Here is a 17450-nt window from a genome sequence, read left to right as displayed (position 1 = left end):
CTGAGAAACATTTTAAACTGTGGTCACTATTTTAAAAATTGAGGTCACTATGAGATCTTTGAGCTACTTTGGTATTTCAATGTAAATCCAATACATTTGTTAGCAATATTCATGAGGGAAGAGTTAAGTACCAGGGATTATGGATTCTTTCCAATTCCATCAAACTATTCCTACTTAAAGCTTTGGTGCCCGAAAAAGAAAAAAAAAAGGTAATTATGAATTGAACACATTGGACTATCAGATATTGTTATAACTTGCAGGGTATATCAAGTTGACTTTTGAGAGTTCTGTTTCCAGGTATATGGCAGGCTAGGAATTCAGACTGCACCTCCCACTGGAAACAATTAAAAAGGCTGAATTTAAAAAAGGAAAATCTTAAACCTCTTAGAGGCACTGACATTGGGCCAGAAAGAAAGAAATTATTAGGTCAAAGAGAAGTGAAGAAGGAATCCAGACAGGTAAATGGACAATGCTGTCCAAGTGTACAACACCAGGAGGCACCATTTGGATTCTATTCACCTAAAGGATACTCTTGGGTTGTTTGATGCTATGGCCCTGAGATCACTGCCCTAAGGATATTTGCTCAACCTGGTGAACTGCAGCTTCGGCTTCACAGTGGTTCCGGATACAGGAGGTAAAGCCAAGGGCTTGGAGAATTCCATAGGAGGCCATTCTCCCAATAAAGCATGGACCCTTTAGGTGGAGATGAAAACCAGCATACCCATTCATCATCAGGGTACTGCACAAAAAGTTTCTGTGGAATTAAGCATAACTAAGTACAAAAAAATACTCTCACTGAAAGACTGACTTGTGATGGTCTATAGCCAAAACAGGTCCCTAAAAGTCTCAAGCTCTTTCTGTAAGTTGAGTAGGCTGGCCCCAGGTACGTGGAAGAAACAAATACAAATCCTCTCTGGAGGAATGTACCCAATAACTCACAAATTATTTTCTAAGAAAATTGAGCAGCTCACAGTAACAAACATTAAGCACTCAAAAAAAATGCTACTATATAAATGAAAACCAGGAGATAGAAGAAACCACATACAATAGAATTAAATGGAAAACATCTACAAATATTTGAGAAATTTAAATTATCACACATACAAGGAGAAAAAAACATTTTACTTCCTTTTTTTTTTTTTTTTTTGAGATGGAATTTCACTCTTGTTGCCCAGGGTGGGTGCAATGGCGCAATCTTGGCTAACCACAACCTCCACCTCCCGGGTTCAAGCGATTCTCCTGCCTCAGCCTCCTGAGTAGCTGGGATTACAGGCATGCGCCACCACCCCGGCTATTTTGTATTTTTAGTAGAGACGGGGTTTCTCCATGTTGGTCAGGCTGGTCTTGAACTCCTGACCTCAGGTGATCCACCCTCCTCAGCCTCCCCAAATGCTGGGATTACAGGCGGTAGCCACCACACCTGGTCACCATTTTACTTCTTTAAGAAAAAAAAGTACAAAGTAGAAAATACCTATTTAGGCCCATGAACACAACAGAGGGAGCATCATTAAAGTCTCTCTTCCCCCTGCTGTCATGTCTAAGGCGGAGTTTCCTAAAGAACTGGAACAGCTGAGGAAGCTCTTCATTGGAGGCTGAACTTTGAAACAACCGATGAGAGCCTGAGGAGCCATTTTGACCAATGGGGAACACTCACGGACTGTGTGGTCATGAGAGATCCAAGCACCAAGCGCCCCAGGGGCTTTGGGTTTGTCACATATGCCACTGTGGAGGAGGTGGATGCAGCCGCAAATACAAGGCCACACAAGGTGGATGGAAGAGCTGTGGAAACAAAGAGAGCTGTCTCAAGAGGAGATTGTCAAAGACCCGGTGCCCACTTAACTGTGAAAAAGATATTTGTTGGTGGCGTTAAAGAAGACACAGGGCCTGGCCCCGTGACTCACGCCTATAATCCCAGCACTTTGGGAGGCCAAGGCGGGTGGATCACCTGAGGTTGGGAGTTCGAGACCAGCCTGACCAACATGGAGAAAGCCAGTCTCTACTAAAAATACAAAATTAGCCGGGTGTGGTGGCGCATGCCTGTAATCCCAGCTACTCCAGGAGGCTGAGGCAGGACAATCGCTTGAACCTGGGAGGCGGAGGTTGTGGTGAGCCGAGATTGCACCACTGCACTTACCCTGGGCAACAAGAGTGAAATTCCGTCTCAAAAAAAAAAGACACTGAAGAACTGCACCTAAAAGATTATTTTGAACAGTATGGAAAAATTGAAGTGATTGAAATCATGACTGACCGAGGCAGTGGCAAGAAAAGGGGCTTTGCCTTTATAACCTTTGATGACCATGACTCCATGGATAAGACTGTCATTCAGAAATACCATACTGTGAATGGCCACAACGGTGAAGTTAGGAAAGCCCTGTCACACCAAGAGATGGCTAGTGCTTCAGCCAGCCACAGAGGTCAAAGTGGCTCTGGAAACTTTGGTGGTGGTCATGGAGGTAGTTTTGGTGGGAATGACAACTTTGGTCATGCAGGAAACTTAAGTGGTCGTGGAGGAAACTTAAGTGGCTTTAATGGTAGCTGTGGTGGTGGTGGTGGTGAATATGCTGGCAGTGGGGATGGCTATAATGGATTTGGTAATGATGTAAGCAATTTTGGGGGTGGTGGAAGCTACAGTGATTTTGGTAATTACAACAATCAGTCTTCAAATTGCGGACCCATGAAGGGAAGAAACTTTGGAGGCAGAAGCTCTGGCTCCTATGGTGACAGAGGCCAATACTTTGCCCAACTATGAAACCAAGGTGGCTATGGCGGTTCCAGTAGCAGCAGTAGCTATGGCAGTGGCAGAAGATTTTAATTAGGAAAAAAAGCTTAGCAGGAGAGGAGAGCCAGAGAAGTGACCCAATGGAGCTACAGGTTACAATAGATACATGAACTCAGCCAAGCACAGTGGTGGTAGGGTCTAGTTGCTACAAAGAAGACATGTTTTAGACAAATACTCATGTGGATGGGCAAAAAACTCGAAGACTGTATTTGTGACTAATTATGTATAACAGCTTATTTTAGTTTCTGTTCTGTGGAAAGTATAAAGCATTCCAACAAAGGGTTTTAATGTAGTTTTTTTTTTTTGCACCCATGCTGTTGATTGCTAAATGTAATAGTCTGCTCATGACTCTCAATAAATGTGTCTTTTTTTTTGAGACGGATTCTCGCTCTGTTGCCCAAGGTGGAGTGCAATGGCACGATCTCAGCTCACCGCAACCTCTGCCTCCCAGGTTCAAGCGGTTTTCCTGACTCAGCCTCCCAAGTAGCTGGGATTACAGCCATGCGCCACCACGTCCAGCTAATTTTGTATTTTTAGTAGAGATGGGGTTTCTCCATGTTGGTCAGGCTGGTCTTGAACTCCCGACCTCAGGTGATCCACCCCCCTCAGCCTTCCAAAGTGCTGGGATTACAGGCGTGAGCCACCACACCCGGCATTTATTTATTTATTTATTTATTTATTTATTTATTTATTTTAATATGCTGTGTAAAGTTAGTCTACTCTGAAGCCATCTTGGTAAATTTCCCCAACAGTGTGAAGTTAGAATTCCTTCAGGTGAATTTTTTTTTGAGACAGAGTCTCACTCTGTCACCCAGGCTGCAGAGCAGTGGAGCGATATCGGCTCACTGCACCCTCCGCTTCCTGGGTTCAAGGGATTCTCCTGCCTCAGCCTCTGGAGTAGCTGGGAGTACAGGCGCTGTGTACTTTCTTTCTGTCTTTTTTTTTTTTTTTTTTTTTTTTTGAGACAGAGTTTCGCTCTTGTTGCCCAGGCTGGAGTGCAGTGGCGTGATCTCTGCTCACTGCAAGTTCCACCTCCCAGGTTCACGCCATTCTCCTGCCTCAGCCTCCCAAGTAACTGGGATTACAGGTGCCCGCCACTACGCCAGGCTAACGTTTTTGGTATTTTTAGTAGAGACAGGGTTTCTCCATGTTGGTCAGGCTGGTCTCGAACTCCTGACCTCAGGTGATCCACCCGCCTTGGCCTCCCAAAGTGCTGAGATTACAGGCGTGAGCCACCATGCCCAGCCTGACGCCAGGTTCTATTTGGAATTTATATGCAACCTGCTTGGGTGGAAAAACCATTGTCTTCAGAAACCTTGGTGTAGTTGAACTGATAGTTACAGTTGTGACCTGAAGTTCATATTACAACGGATTACTCAAGCAAAATCATGGAATTATTGGTTATAGAAATGATTGTTGGCAGGGTGTGGTGGCTCATGCCTCTAATTCCAGCACTTTGGGAGGCTGAGGCAAGCGGATCAGGAGATCGGGAGATCCAGACCATCCTGGGCAACAAGATGAAACCCCACCTCTACTAAAAAAAAAAAAAAAAAAAAAAAAAAAAATAGCTGGGCGTGGTGGCCTGCACCTGTACTCCCAGCTACTCCAGAGGCTGAGGCAGGAGAATCCCTTGAATCCAGGAGGCAGAGGGTGCAGTAAGCCGATATCGCCCCACTGCTCTCCAGCCTGGGTGACAGAGTGAGACTCTGTCTCAAAAAAATAAAAATAAAAAATAAAATAAAATAAAATAAAATACATAGATTGTTGGCATATCCTATGCAATATATCTAAATTGAATAATGGTACCAGATAAAATTATAGATGGGAATGAAGCTTGTGTGTCATCTATTATCATGTGTAATCAATAAACGATTTAATTCTCTTGACCAAAAAAAACGGAAAATACCTATTTAAGGGGGACATGGTGGCTCACCCCTGTAACCACAGTACTATGGGAGGCCAAGGCAAGAGGATTGCTTGAGCCCAGGAGTTCCAGACCAGCCTGGGCAACATGGCGAAACCCCATCTCTACCAAAAACACAAAAATTAGCCAGGCGTGGTGGCACATGTCTGTAGTCCCAGCTACTTGCGGGGCTGAGGTGGGAGGATCGCTTGAGCCCAAGGAGGTCAAGGGTGCACTCCAGTCTGGGTGACAGAGTGAGACCATGTCTCAAAAATAAAAAAGGAAAGGAAAATAGCTATTTAAAACAGGAAACTATAGAAAATAGCCTAATAGTTTTTTAAAAAATAGAACTTCTAGAAATGAAATGAATAAAATAATGGACAAATTTAACTTCAGATTACACATAAGCCAACAGAAAAATAAACGAACTGAATGATACGACAATAGAAATTATCCAGCCTTCAGTAAAGAAAGACAAGAAGGGAAACATGAAAGAGCAGTAAATAGATATGGAAGATAAATTAAGACAATCTAACATGTATTGATAAAATTGGAGTTCTGGGAGGCAAGGAGAGAGAAAATGGTAAAGAGGTAATTTTTTTTTTTTTTTTTTTTTGATAAGTTCTTGCTCTGTTACTCAGGCTGGAGTGCAGTGGCACGTCCACGGCTCACTGCAGCCTTGAGCTCCTGGGTTCAAGTGATCCTCCCACCTCAGTCTCCCGAGTAGCTGGGACCACAGGTATGTGCCAACATGCCTAGCTAATTTAAAAAATTATTTTCTGTAGAGACGGGGCCTCACTATGTTACCCAGGTTGCTCTTGAGCTTCTGGGCTCAAGTCATTCTACTGCCTTGGCCTCCCAAAGTGTTGGGATTGTAGGTGTGAGCTACCATGCCTGGCCAAAAGGGTAATATTTGAAGAGACAGTGGCTAAGACATTTTTTTTTTTTTCGAGACGGAGTCTTGCATTGTTGCCCAGGCTGGAGTGCAGTGGCGCGATCTCTGCTCACTGCAAGCTCCGCCTCCCTGGTTCATGACATTCTCCTGGCTCAGCCTTCCGAGTAGCTGGGACTACAGGCACCAGCCACCACATCCGGCTAATTTTTTTGTATTTTTAGTAGAGACGGGGTTTCGCAGTGTTAGCCAGGACGGTCTCAATCTCCTGACCTCGTGATCCGCCCGCCTTGGCCTCCCAAAGTTCTGGGATTACAGGCGTGAGCCACTGTGCCCGGCCAGTGACTAAGAAATTTTTTGGATCAATCTGTTTAAAAACACAGATTTAAGAAGTCCACTGAATTTCAACCAGGATTGGGGGGGGGAAAAAAAAGGTCTTTTCAGTTAAACACAACAGTGAAACAACAGCATACCAGAGACAAATTATCTCAGAAGCAGATTTACTGCTGACTTCACAAGAGAAAAAAAAAATAAGTGCGAACTTAGAATTTTACCCCTCAAAAAATAGCTTTTGTCGGGCACAGTGGCTCACACCCGTAATCCCAGCACTTTGGGAGGCGGAGGTGGGTGGATCACTTGAGGTCAGGAGTTCAAGAGCAAACTGGCCAACATGGTGAAATGCTACCTCTACTAAAAATACAAAAATTAGCCAGGTGCGGTGGCGTGCACTTATAATTCCAGCTACTTGGGAGGTTGAGGTGCGAGAATTGCTTGAACCCCGGAGGCAGAGGCTGCAGTGAGCCGAGATCGAGCCACTGCACTCCAGCCTGGGCCACAGAGCAAGACTCCATCTCAAAAACAAGAAAAAAAAGAAAAAGAAAAAAAAAGCTTTCAAAAAGGAAGATGAAAAACAGGCATTTAAGGCAAATTAAGTAAGAGATTTTGCTTTCACAATATTCATAAAAGGAAATTCTAAATAATGTACTTAAGAAACCGATCCTGCGGTGGCTCAAGCCTGTAATCCCAGCACTCTGGGAGGCCGAGGCGGGCGGATCACGAGGTCAGGAGATCGAGACCATCCTGGCTAACACGGTGAAACCCCGTCTCTACTAAAAAAAATACAAAAAACTAGCCGGGCGAGGTGGCGGGCGCCTGTAGTCCCAGCTATTCGGGAGGCTGAGGCAGGAGAATGGCGTAAACCCGGGAGGCGGAGCTTGCAGTGAGCTGAGATCCGGCCACTGCACTCCAGCCCGGGCGACAGAGCGAGACTCCGTCTCAAAAAAAAAAAAAGAAAGAAAAAAAGAAACCGATCCTGGTCGGGTGTAGTGACTCCCTTGACTCAGGGAGTTTGAGGCTGCAGTGAGTCCTGATGGCACCACTGTACTCCAACCTGGGCTCGAGACCTTTATTTCAAAAAAAACAAGCAGGAGTCAAAAGGTCTGGGGGAGGGCCTAACAATTTACATTTATAACAAGCTCCCAGCTTGATACTAATTATTTAAGACCACACTTTTTCTTTTCATTTTTCTTTTTTTTTTTTTTGAGACAGGGTCTCACTCTGTTGCCCTGACTAGAATGCAATGGTATGATCACAGCTCACTGTAGCCTTGAACTCCCAGGCTCAAGTGATTCTCCTGCCTCAGCCTTCCAAGTAGCTAGGACTACAGGCATGTGACACTATGATGGGTTAATTTTTGGTTTAGTTTTTGTAGAGATGAGGTCTCACTATGTTGCCCAGGCTGGTCTCGAACTCTTGTGCTCAAGTGATCCTCCCACCTCAGTCCCTAAAAGTGCTGAGATCATACGCATGAGCCACTGTCCTGGGCCTAAAACCAAATTTTAAATAGCACTGTTGACTAGCCATGAAAAGAAAGCAAAAACTGAGTATAAATTTCCAACTAGCAGAGGAAGAAAAGTTGAAATGAAAAAGAAAATAATTCAAAAGAAGGCAAAAAAGGAAAGTAAACTACAACCGAAGGAACCTGCAGAAAGCACAATATAGGATGATAGTTAGAAATTCAAATACATCAACAATTACATCAAATATGAAAGGATTAAATTATCCAATTAAAAGACAAGGATTTATACAAAAAATAAACTCAAAATGGATCAGAGACTTAAATAAAACTTTTAGAATAAAATATAGGAAAAATATATACGCAACTTTGGGTTAGGCACAGAGTTATTAGATAGAACATCAAAAACATGATCCATAGAAGCAAAGCTGACAATCTGGATTTCATCAAAACAAAAATGTTGTATTATGCCTGTAATCCCAGCACTTTGGGAGGCTGAGGCAGGTGGATCATTGAGGTCAGGAGTTCAAGACCAGCTTGGTCAACATGGTGAAACCCCGTTTCTACTAAAAATACAAAAATTAGCTGGGCATGATGGCACATGCCTGAAGTCCCAGCTACTTGGGAGGCTGAGGAAGGAGAATGGGTTGAACCCGGGAGGCAGAGGTTAAAGTGAGCCAAGATTGAGCTATTGCGCTCCAGCCTGGGTGACAAAGCGAGACTCCATCTCAAAAAGAAAAAAAAAAAAAAAAAAGACACTTTTAAGAGAATGAAAAGACAACTCATACAGAGAGAGAAAATATTTCTCCCTGTTTTGCAGATATGCAAATAACGTATCTGACATTTGACTTGTGTCCAGAATGCATAAAGAACTCTCAAAACTTAATAAGAAAACAAACAGCCCAATAAAATAATAGGCAAAAGAATTGAATAGACATTTAACCAAGGAAGAGGCATGGCTGAAAAACAGACACATGAAAAGTTGCTTAACAACATCAGTCATTAGAGAAATGCAAATTAAAACCACAAAAAATACTACTACACAACTGTTAGAATAACTAAAATAAACAGTCTGACAATTGCGAGCGCTGGTGAAAATAGGGAGCTAGTGGTTTCTTTCATACATTGATAATGGCAATGGATAGTGACACAGACACTCTAGAAAACAGTTTGGCAGTTTTTTGTTTTGTTTTTTCTTTTTTTCCTTTTGAGACAGTCTCGCTCTGTCACCCAGGCTGGAATGCAGTGGCGTGATCTCAGCTCACTGCAACCTCCACCTCCCGATTCAAGCGATTCTCCTGTCTCAGCCTCCCGAGTAGCTGGAACTACAGGTGCTTGCCACCACACCCAGCTAATTTTTGTATTTTTAGTAGAGGTGGGGTTTTACCATATTGGCCAGGCTAGTCTCGAACTGCTGACCTCAAATGATCCACCAACCTCAGCCTCCCAAAGTGCTGGGATTACAGGCGTGAACCACCATGCCTGGCCGGCAGTTTTAAAAATACAGTTAAATGGTCGGGTGCAGTGGCTCACGCCTGTAATCCCAGCACTTTGGGAGGCCGAGACGGGCAGATCACGAGGTCAGGAGATCGAGACTATCCTGGCTAACACGGTGAAACCCCGTCTCTACTAAAATTACAAAAAGAATTAGCTGGGCGAGGTGGTGGGAGCCTGTAGTGCCAGCTACTTGGGAGGCTGAGACAGGAGAATGGCGTGAACCTGGGAGGCGGAGCTTGCAGTGAGCTGAGATCGCGCCACTGCCCTCCAGCCTGGGTGACAGAAAGAGACTCCGTCTAAAAAAAAATATATAGTTAAACATAGAATTACCTGAGGCCCAGTACCCTCACTTCTAGGTATTTACCATAGTGAAGTTAAAATTGTTCACCTGAAAATTTGAACACAAATGTTTGTAGTAGCTTTATTTGTTTATTTTAGTTATTCTAACAGTTGTGTAGTAGTGTTTTTTTGTGGTTTTAATTTGCATTTCTCTAATGACTAATGTTGTTAAGCAACTTTTGATGTGTCTGTTTTTCAGCCATGCCTCTTCTTTGGTTAAATGTCTACTCAAGTCTTTTGCCCATTATTTTATTGGGCTATTTGTTTTCTTATTGTCAAGTTCTGGGAGTTCTTTATATATTCTGGACACAAGTCAAATGTCAGATATGTGATTTGCATATCCGCAAGACAGAGAAGACAGAGAGGGAAAAATATTTTCTCTATATGAGTTGTCTTTTCATTCTCTTAAGAGTGTCTTTTTTTTTTTTTTTTTTTTGAGATGGAGTCTCGCTCTGTCACCCAGGCTGGAGCACAATGGCGCAGTCTCAACTCACTGCAATTGAGTTGAATTCAATTGCACCTCCCAGGTTCAAGCGATTCTCCTGTCTCAGCCTACCGTGTAGCTGGAATTACAGGCGTCTGCCACCACACCCAACTAATTCTGGAATTTTTAAGTAGAGATGGGGTTTTACCATGTTGGCCAGGCTGGTCTCAAACTGCTAACTTCAAATGATCCACCCACCTCGGCCTCCCAAAGTACTGGGATTACAGGTGTGAGCCACCATGCTTGGCTGGCAGTTTTAAAAATATAGTTAAATATAGAATTACCCGAGGCCCAGCACTCTCACTCCTAGGTATTTACCATAGTGAAGTTAAAATTGTTCACTGAAAATCTGAACACAAATGTTTGTGGCAGCTTTGTTTGTCATAACCAAAACCTGGAAATAGCCCAGATGTCCCTCAACTGGTAAATGGATAAACTGTAGCACATCCATATGATGAAATGCTAAGAGTAATAAAAAAGGAATGAGGCCAGGAGCGGTGGCTCATGCCCAGAATCCCAATACTTTGGGAGGCCAAGGTGAATGTGTCACTTGAAGTGAGGAGTTTGAGACCAGCCTGGCCAACACAGTGACACCCTGTCTCTACCAAAAATACAACAATTAGCTGGGTGTGGTGGAGCACACCTGTAATCCCAGCTACTCCGGAGGCTGAGGCAGGAGAATTGCTTGAACCTGGGAGGCAGAGGTTGCAATGAGCCAAGAACGCATCACTGCATTCCAGACTGGGCAAGAGTGAAGTTCTGTCTCAAAAGAAATAAGATAAAATAAAATAAATAAGGAATGAGTTCTTCAGCAGTCAGGTCCTGTATGTGAAAAACCACTGCACTCCAGCCAGGGCAACATAGTAAGACACCACCTCTTTTTAAATATCAATTACATATATCTATATTTTTATTTTTTGAGACAAGGGTCTCACTCTGTTGCCCAGGCTGGAGGGCAGTGGCATGATCTCGGCTCACTGCAGCCTCTACCTCTCGGGCTCAAGCAATCCTCCCACCTCAGCCTCTTGAGTAGCTGGGATCACAGGTGTGTGCCACTATGCCAACTAATTTTTGTATTTTTTGTAGAGATGGGGTTTCACCAAGTTGCCCAGGCTGGTCTCAAACACCTGACCTCAGGCAATCTGCCTGCCTTAGCCTCCCAAAGTGCTGGGATTACAGGCATGAGCCACAGTACCCAGCTATTATCTTTTTTGCAGAACTTTTAAAAAATATATTTTCAGGCCGGGCGCAGTGGCTCACACCTGTAATCCCAGTACTTTGGGAGGCTGAGGTGGGGGGATCACAAGGTCAGGAGTTCAAAAGCCTGGCCAATGTAGTGAAACCCCATCTCTACTAAAAATACAAAAATTAGCTGAGTGTGGTGGCACGCACCTGTATTCCCAGCTGCTCAGGAGGCTGAGGCAGGAGAATCGCTTGAACCCAGGAGCTGGAGGTTGCAGTGAACCGAGAGCACACTATTGCACTCCAGCCCAGGGGACAGAGTGAGACTCTGTCTCAAAAATATATATATATAAAAAATGTTTATATAATATATATTATGTATATATTATATATAATGTTTATATAATATTATGTATATATTATATAATGTATATATAATATATTATGTCTATATTATATAATGTATATATAATATATATTATGTATATATTATATATATTTTAAAAAGGAATGCATTCTTGAAACGCAAAAGAATATGAATGAATCTGCAAAGCATTTTGCAGGCAGGGCACAGTGGCTCACGCCTGTAATCCCAGTACTTTGGGATGCTGAGGTGGGAGGACTGCTTGAGCCCAGGAGTTTGAGACCAACCTGGGCAACATGCTGAGACTCCATCTCTACAACAAATAAAATAAAAATATTAGATGAGCACGGTGGCATACACCTGTGGTCCCAGCTACATAGGAAGCTGAAGTAGGAGGATCACTTGAGCCCAGGAGGTCAAGGCTGCAGTGAGCAGTGTTCATACCACTGCACTCCAGCCTGGGCAACCGAACAAGACTCTGTCTCAAAAACAAAAACAGAAACAAAAACTTCTGCTAAGTGAAAGAAGCTAGACTCAAAAGACTACATATTGTACTATTCCATTTATATGACATTCTGGAAAACGTAAAACTATAGGAGCAGAGAACAGAAAAGTGAGGTGGGGTGAGGGTTCAATCACAAAGGGGTAGGTAGCACAAAGGAATTTTCATGGAGCGTGTTCCATGTTTTGATTGTGGCAGTGGTTTCAATACTCTCTGCATTTGCAAAAAAAAAAAAAAAAATTAAGTAAATAATTTTGTTGTTGTTGTTGTTTTTGAGAGAGTTTCACTCTTATTACCCAGGCTGGAGTGCAATGGTGCAATCTTGACTCACTGCAACCTCTGCCTCCCGGGTTCAAGCAATTCTCCTGCCTCAGCATCCCGAGTAGCTGGGACTACAGGTGTGCTCCACCACGCCCAGCTAATTTTTTCTTTTTTGTATTTTTAGTAGAGACAGGGTTTCACCATGTTGGCTAGGCTATAATCCCAGTACTTTGGGAGGCCGAGGTGGGTGGATGACCTGAGGTCAGGAGTTCAAGACAAGGCTGGCCAACATGGTGAAATCCCATCTCTACTAAAAATACAAAAAAAAAAAAAAGTAGCTAGGGATGGTGGTGCGGGCCAGTAGTCCCAGCTACTTGGGAGGCTGAGGCAGGGAGAATCGCTTGAACCCGGGAGGCAGAGGTTGCAGTGAGCCGAGATCATGCCACTTCATGGGCGACAACAGAATGAAACTCTGTCTCAGAAAACAAGACAAAGATTGTCAGACTGGGTAAAAATACAATATCAGGGTCTCTGACAGTATTTTTTGGCAAAAGGCAAACTTTGCTAAAAAAAAAAAAAGTGAGTTCAATTCTCATTCTTACAAGATTATGCATGAAACCTCATTATTTAAAAATGAGAAGTATTTCTATTTTTAGATTGCTAATATGTAGCAGCAAATAAAAAACTCATGCATATTACACTCAAATACATATGTACCATAGTTTTGTGTGTCTTATACAAAAACATACGGAGATTAAGAATCAAAGAGGCAGTTGAATTTATATGTCTGAAACAGCAAAACGAGTCTCTGAATTTTTCCCTTTCATCCAGCTGTTTTGCCATCATAGAGCTAATTTTAGAAGGCGTAATCTTCTTATAAAATACACGTAGTTAAGAAAAGTAGTGGGTTTTTTTGTGACTTCTAATTCAGAGTCGTACAGGGTGTTTAGTTTCTGAACTAAGCCAGCAGACCGAGAATAATCTGAATCATAAGTCTAAGGCTAAGCCAAGAAACTTTTAGCTAAAGAATCATAGTGAGCTTTCATAAGAGTTGAACTCCAGATCCTTTTTATTAATGGGCTTTAAAATGCAGATAAACTTCCAAATAAGGTTTTCCTTCAATCTGGGAAAAACTAAATGAAAATCATAGTGTGAGATAGATTATTCTTTCCTGCAAGTTCAATGACTACATTTGCTTTGTTATGCATGTAAGAGGATATATGTGGTCACTTATTCTTGCTGGAGACTTCAATAGTTGCTTTCGTTTGCTTTCGTTTTTCTGATGAGAATCAGCAACATGGACACATTGCCTTTTTTTTTTTTTTTTTTTTTTTTGAGCAATAGTATTTTTTTAATATAAAAAGTCAAACCCAAGAGTCCAATCCAAATGAAATAATTTAGACCACAAAGTCCAGACTAATTTTCCCCATTTCTCAAAATAACTAGAACTGAGTACACATCAAATCTTCACTTTTCTTTGCATTATATAGACACTGTCACAAATGCAAGAGATTCTTCACTTTTCAGGTCAAACTTTCACCATCCTTTGGTCCTGTTATATGTAACAGGTGAACAATCACTTTTCATTATGAAACAAAATAGATTAAGTGAAGACAATTTTATGTAACTTCTTACAGCTTCAAGTGCTATATAAGGAAGGATTTAAGAGTGCTTATATATAACAGCTTATTCGGTACATGAGTTTCTATTAAACTACTTAACACAAATCTTAATTTATAGAAAAATTCAACCAATGCCAAGATCACCTAAAATAAGTTATTCCAACCAGTCAAGAAATCAAAAATCTTGTATAGGAAAAAAAAAAAAAAAGAGCAAAGGAAACTGGTATTCTATATTGCCCTGGAATCGTGCTTATTCTGAGGGTTCAGTTTCACCTAATTGTCCTAAAATAGTGCCCCCAGTCACACAATTAAAACTATTTGATAGAGTATGAGACTGATGATTGGCTGGATGCACTGTGTGTGGTTACGAAAGCCCTATTACTGAACTGCTGGCCACTGGCGTGTGACATTTTTATAAAATGTCAATTTTATAAATGTCTACCCACAATTGCTGAAAAAAAAACTTTAAAAAAATTGTTCAAGTTTCCACATTAAAAATAACCTTATGCATATAGAATGGAGAAAAATGTGGAAGAGTTACTCCCACTAGGCTGGCCTTGAGTGGATACACTGTGTTTACAAAATATTTTGAGATGGCCAGATAAGCAGTACTAATGGCAGCATATTACACAGTTATCATGAACCATGTGTAGCCTAAGGAGAATTTTCAGTGTATCAGGGTGGCCCACATGTTGCTATTTATCATTTCAATTTCATATCAGAAACAAAACTGAGGAAAAAGAAAACACTTTGAAACCCAAGCAAGTCATCTGGGGCCTGAGTAATGAGGCCTCTTGAAGAAAAAAAAAATGAGAGAGAAAGAGATTAACGCATTTTTGACAAACAGGCTTTGGTTTCTGAGCACTACTGCAGCTATTAAATTCACGTGCTAATGGAGTTCAGGTATGTAGACATTTACAGTAAGTTTTTACCAGTGACTTTTACCAAGTAGTTGTGCACATACATTTTCTGAAGCTGCATTTTAGTGACATAAAGTAACACTTTAGACAATAGGATTATGTCTTACTTAGTTGCACTGCTATGTCTGAATATTACAGCAATTGAGAACTCTGATACAGAAAGGGTAAACCACCACTTAAAGAGTAACATTCTCCTGAAAAGGCAATACCTTTCCTTACAAGAAGCAACACATGAAGTCTAGCAGGCATGGTTTCATATATTCCATTTTGATTGCTTAAGGTTTCAACTGGGCAGTATTCTATTTCAAGGCCATTCTGTTGCAAAACCTTGTTCTGTGGTTGTAACATAGCTGCTGTGTCTGTTGCAAACTAGAGAAGACAGAAGAGAGAGGGAGAGGGGGAGAGAGAGAGAGAGAGAGAGAGAGAGAGAGAGAGAAGGAGAAAAAAAGTATTCTTTATATATTTATTTATTTTTGAGACAGGGTCTCATTCTGTTGCCCAGGCTGGAGTGCAGTGGTGCTATCATAGCTCACTGCAGCCTCAACCTCCTGGGTTCAAGCAATCCTCCTGTCTCAGCCTCATAAGTAGCTGGGACTACAGGCATACACTATTATGCCCCGCTAACTTTTTTCATTTTTAGTAGAGATGGGGGTTTCACTATATTGCCCAGGCTGGTCTTGAACTCCTCAACTCAAGCAATCCTCCCACCTCAGCCTCTCAAAGTTCTGGGATTACAGGTGTGAGTCACCACACCTGGCCCAGGAGAAAAAGTATTTTACGTAACTTTCACATGAAGGTCTTTTAGTAAATAACCAATTTTTTTTTTTTTTTTTTTTTTTTTTGGTGGCTGTTGTTGTTTTGAGACAGGTCTCACTCTTGCCCAGGCTGCAGTGCAGTAGCACAATCATGGCTCACTGTAGCCTCGACCTCCTGGGACTCAGGTGATCCTCCCACCTCAGCCTCCCAAGTAGCTGAGATCACAGGCATGGACCACCACACCTGGATAATTTTTTAAAGAATTTTTTTGTAGAGACAATTTTGCCATGTTGCTCACTCAGGCTGTTCTCAAACTCCTAGGCTCAAGTGATCCACTTGCCTCAGCCTCCCAAAGTGTTGAGATTGCAGGTATGGCCAGGCATGGTGGTTCTCAGCAACATGGGAGGCCGAGGTGGGTGGATCGCCTGAGGTCAGGAGTTCGAGACCAGCCTGGCTAACATGGTGAAACCCCCGTCTCTACTAAAAATATAAAAGTATTAGCTGGGCATGGTGGCATGGGCCTGTAATCCCAGCTACTTGGGAGGCTGAGGCAGGAGAATCACTTGAACCTAGGAGGTGGAGGTTGCAGTGAGCCGACATCACGCCACTGCATTCTAGTCTGGGCAACAAGAGGGAAACTTCATCTCAAAAAAAAAAAAAAAAAGATTATAGGTGTGAGCCACTAAGCCTGTAAACAAAAAAAATTATAAGTTCTCTGAGCTTCTACCCTGAATGAGCCCTGTTTTTATTAAAGATTAGGGTGGTTAGCTCCTGCAGAGACTCTACAGTTTAGGATAAAATAGGATTAAAGACAAGTACTCATATAAATAAATTATTGTCTTTTTTATAATATGAGAAAATTATGAAGACTAATGGAATAACAACAGTTGATCATCATTTATCGAGTACCAATAAAGTATATGATCCTAGACAATTCCTTTTGAGGTTTCAGGGTCTGAGATGGGGTTTAGGATTAAAAATGAGAGAAAAGAAATCTATTACATAAACTAATTGTCTTGGGTCAAGGTTATTATTGGCTGACTGAAGAAAGGGAGTATGTCTGTGGAATTTCCTTTGTAAATGCCTACTTGTGTGGATATATGTAGACATCTGACTGTTTTTGATAATGGTGATAATTAACAATCCTACACAAATACATAGGTTGTTATAAACTATGTACTTAAGAACTGGGACAACTGTTCACAAAATGAATGACAGGTAGTGTAATAAAAGATCTGAGATGTCCTTCAAACAATTATAGGCTTGATTATAAAATACGCAAAAGGGGAGAATGATTAATATATAGTTGGGGTTGTTTCTGGAGTGGAAGGAAGGTAGTTAGTTAAAAAGCAAACAAAAAATAGTCAGGGTTTTCTCCCCAGTATCCCTGAATCTGGACTAGGATTTGTTAATATCTTAATAATTTCTCAGGTGTGAATAAAACAAAAAACAAAACAAAACAAAAAATAAAACAACAACCACAACAACAACAGCAAAAAAACAGTCCTTCCATGAGTTACCTCATGTCCAGGCCTTCTACTCAAGTCCTCATCCTATGCAAAAATTCTCTTTCCTTGATTTAGAGATGGGGTTTCACTATGTTGCTCAGGCTGGTCTCAAACTCCTGGGTTCAAGTTCACCTCAGCCTCCTAAGTAGCTGTGACTACAAGAGCCTCCTACCATACCCAGCTGGCTAAAATTAAATTCCTTTTCCTATTCCCTCTGAAGTTATATATTTTTTTTGTTTTTTTAATAGAGACAGGGTCCCACTCTGTCACCCAGACTGGAGTGCAGTGGTGCGATCATGGCTTACTTCATCCTTAAACTCCTGGGCTCAAGTGATCCTCTTGCCTCAGCCTTCCCAGTAGGTAGGACTACTGGCATATACCACCATGCCCAGCTAAAGTTATATATATTTAAAAAGGACCTTACAAAAGTTTCCCAGAGGTATCTGCACAGTTCTTGAAAAAAAATTAGCATTGTAACTTCCCATTTCAAAAATGTAGGCCAAAAAGAAAAATATTGAGTGAGGTTTCTTAGGTCCCAGGTATGAAGTTTCCTAGGAATGATAAGCTAATAATCATGGTACAAAGCTTTGCACAGTCTCTTCACAAACAAAACATATATCACTAGTGTCTTTCTTGTTTCAGTCCT

At 41.8% G+C, this 17450-nt stretch overlaps 1 pseudogene; it reads left to right on the top strand.

Annotated features, from left to right (window-relative positions):
* Nucleotides 1-1500: 1500 nt before the first annotated feature.
* On the top strand, nucleotides 1501-4287 carry LOC714076 (heterogeneous nuclear ribonucleoprotein A1-like; annotated as a pseudogene).
* Nucleotides 4288-17450: the final 13163 nt, after the last annotated feature.

This window comes from Macaca mulatta, chromosome 7, assembly GCF_049350105.2.
Source record: "Macaca mulatta isolate MMU2019108-1 chromosome 7, T2T-MMU8v2.0, whole genome shotgun sequence".
NCBI classification, from domain to species: Eukaryota; Metazoa; Chordata; class Mammalia; order Primates; family Cercopithecidae; genus Macaca; species Macaca mulatta.
This window is presented reverse-complemented; position numbering and strand designations above follow the sequence as displayed.